Consider the following 3,814-nt stretch of genomic DNA (forward strand, 5'->3'; position numbering starts at 1 on the left):
AAAAAAAAAAAAAAAAAAAGAAAAAAAGAAAGGGAAAAAAAAAAAAAAAAAGAAAAAAAAAAAAAGAAAAGAAAGAAAGGAAGGAAAGAAGGAAGAAAAGTTAGCTTGGAAAATGAACTCAATAGAATTTCTAGAAATAAAAATTATTGATATTAAAATGAAAACCTCAGTGAATAAGTAAATGGATTAGACACGGGTACAAAAAGAATGAGAGAACTGAAAGAGGTATCTACAGAAATGATTCAGAATTTAGCATTGAGCTAATGAAGATATGGAAAGCAACTAAGACATGCAGAGCGGCTAAGACACGTGGGGTGGAATGAGAGGGTCCAACGTGAGTCTAATGGAAATTCAGGAAGTTAAGAACAGATACAGCAGGGGAGAGGCAGTAATTGGAGAGACAGTGACTGAGAATTTTCCAGAGCTGATGGAACAAGACCTGGAACTGAACAATTATGCTAGGTCCAAAACACCTCGGTTGAGCGGTAGATGAGCGCCAGATAATACAGGAACCTGGAGGCCACGGTTTTGCCTGTATCCTAAGACTCTTTATCCTTGACGAGTTTTCAGCAGGCAAGTGAATGGTCAGTTTCGCTCCTTGAGGCTGCTGTGGGCAAGAGATTGTACAGGGCTTCAGGACGCAGGAGGCTATAGATCAGTCCCCGTAAGAGAGCGTGGCAGCCGGGCCTAGGGAGGAGATGGAAACAGATAGACAGGACTCAGTGATGGGGAAGAGCAGGTCAAGGGCAAGCCCAAGATTCTGAGCTGCATAGTTGGAAGGAGAGAGATGTTCGCGAGCTGAATTCACAGGCTGGAAGGGGTTGGTCTGCAGTTCAGAAGGGAAGAACGAACCATCCTCTGTTAGAACAGGAGAGGAAAGGGCGCCTGGGTGGCTCAGTCGTGAAGCGGCTGCCTTCGGCTCAGGTCGTGATCCCGGGGTCCCGGCATCGAGCCCCGCCTCGGGCTCCCCGCTCCGCGGGGAGTCTGCTTCTCCCTCTGCCACTCCCCCTGCTTGTGTTCCCTCTCTCGCTGTCTCTCACTCTGTCAAATAAACAAATAAAATCTTAAAAAAAAAGGGGGGGGGCAGGAAAAGAACAACGGGAAAATGGGTGAGTTGGTGGTATGGGGAACAGGAAGATGAGGGAGCGGTTCTGTTGGCCACACTGCCCAGCAATCTGGGAAGTAGGGGGCAAGGCTGTTTGTGGGGAGAGAGTTGGGAGACAGACAGGAGGGGGCAGCTAGAAATTCCAGGATGGTAGAGAAGGACCAAAGACGTCATTGCTGTGGATAGAGAAGTGGACTGACCAGAAAGCCGAGGGAGGGCTTATGCACAAAGGGCAAAGTTCTGTTGAAGGTGGGGGGTCATGGATTCTTAGTGGAACCTCACTTTGGGAAGTGGATTATGGACACCACTGCCACTGGGCAGAGCGGGCAAAGCCCATTACCTCTAAGGAACCTACGACCTTCAAGGAGCCCGCCTGAGGTCAACTTTGGAACTGGGAGTAACTGAAAGTCACATCCTCTTGCTGGGGCTCTCTGAGCCTTGGGGTTGGTCATGGAGTTTCAGCCCCCCACAAGGCTTTATGGCCTGGGTAATGCCCACCCAGCAGGGGCATGGAGTACAGTCTTTGAGGGCATCATGGCTGGGCTCAAACCCAGCTCTGGCACTTACTAACAGTGTCCCAGCGTGTAAATGATGAACATAGGCTTGGACACGAGCAGTGGTCATGAGCACCGAATGAAGCAATACATAAAGCATCTAGCTCAGTGCCTCACATCTAGAAGGAGCTTAGCAGTAGCTGTTATAATGGTTGTCATTGCTGTTGGCTACAGGGGGCTCCCAAAAAACAGCAGGACTAACCTAACCAGATTAGTCTTAGGACTCTCAAGAGCAGTCAGGCCTTGGGTCTCCAGGGTGGGCACGAGGAGCATGATCAAAGATGGGTCCCAGTGAGGTCCCCTGGGAAGCAAAGACCAGAGGGCAGAGACCGGAGGCAGGGAGACAGGAGGCCACTGGGACACATTCAGACTCTCATACTTCTCGACCCACCCAAGCCCTCACCACGGGCCTGACTTCAGCCTGTAGAACATGACACAAGGAAATAGCTATCGTGCACCAAGCATCTACTGGGTGCCAGGCACTGCACTGAGGGTCTGTTTGCATTTCCCACTTTGATCCTCGCAACCACCCCATGAGGTGCTCACCACTGTTGCACCCACTGAACACAGATGGAAATGGCTCAGAGAGCTTACGTGGCCTCCATAGAACTGGGATTTAATCCTGAGTCTGTCCCAGCCCAAATCCTGTATTTTTTAAAAAAGATTTTATTTATTTATTTGACAGAGAGAGAGAGAGAGAGAGAGTACAAGCAGGGGGAGTGGAAGATAGAGAGAGAGTGGGAATCAGGCTCTCCACCGAGCAAGGAGCCCAATGCGGGGCTCCATCCCAGGACCCTGGGATCATGACCTGAGCCGAAGGCAGACGCTTAACCGACTGAGCCACCCAGGAGCCCCCCAAATCCTGTATTTTAAGCCACTATGCTGTACTGTGCCCAGAAGCCAGAGTCCAGACATATCTGCTGTCTTCCTTCTCTGTTCTGTTCTATTCCTTCTTGAGAGAGCGATGCAAAGAATTCTCACTGTCCCCATTACCCAACTCCACCTAAAGTCAATCATGGCCAATCATATATTAACTCTACTCTACCCATGTCTCTTTTGGATAACAGTTATATATTAATGAAATTCACTCTATGACAATCTGGCCTTTGCAAATTATCGGTGATTTATTAAGGATAATATTTCTTTGTACTTTCAAAGGCACATCTGCCATCTCTGACCTCTTGTGACATAGGTCTAGGATGGCTTTATCCTCATTTCTACAGACGGGAAAACTGAAGACCAAGGTCCCACAGGGAATGAGGGGCTGGATCTAGGACACCCTCACTCCAAACCCTTGCAGGCTGGTGCTTTTCTCAAGAAAGGTAAAGCCACATTCCAGCATCCCACCAGCACCCCCTAGTGGCTGCAAGACGTTTACACCGACTCCAGCATCAGATTCCCTGGGTAAAGCAGGGATCCACTTGGGATGAGCCTATCTGTGGGGAGGTGGGGGAGGAGGAGGAGGTCGGTTTTAGGACAGAGATAAAGTTTCTGAATAGTGTCTTCCCCACCCCTTGGGCCTCAGACACACACACAGACATGGACCCAGCCTGAGCCTGCTGCTGTCTGTCTCCGAGTGACCTTCAAGCTGCTTGACCTCTTTCAGTTCCTTCTTGTTCGGTGAGCAGGGCTATCAGCGGGATGTGATGAAGATAAACCGAGACATCATTTGTAAAGGTTCCTGGGCCCTAGCATGCTTCAGCCCTTGGAGAGTCAGGAAACCCATTTTGCCAAGAAATCTTGTTACCCTGCCTCCCTTTACCAAAAGGAAGACCCTCATCTGCCTAAGGCAGTGGAAAAGGGCCCTTTCAAGGCCTGAATCTTACTGGGGCTATTGGAGAGGTTGATACACTCCAGTATATCCCCAAGGGGCATGTAAGGTTAGGGTAGATTGAAGAAGCATGGCTGGGGGCTGGGCAGGGCTATCAGGCTTCTGCTCCCAAAACCAAGTCAGGTGGAAAGGCCTGGGTTCTCTCTGTGGGTTGGGAGCAAGGATCAGGCTACTCCCCACGACCCCAGTGTCCAGCCTGTTCACACCTCAGGCCTCACTTACTTGAACAGAGCACATCTCACTTGGCCAAGCATCCTCATGGCCTCTCACCCTTGATGTCTGGGTAGCTGGTTCACTGGAAGGCTGTGTGGGCCACCTTGGTGA

The sequence above is a fragment of the Callorhinus ursinus genome, unplaced genomic scaffold, assembly GCF_003265705.2.
Source record: "Callorhinus ursinus isolate GAN/ISIS: 27379988/994484 unplaced genomic scaffold, GSC_fseal_2.0 scaffold37, whole genome shotgun sequence".
In the NCBI taxonomy this organism is placed as follows: Eukaryota; Metazoa; Chordata; class Mammalia; order Carnivora; family Otariidae; genus Callorhinus; species Callorhinus ursinus.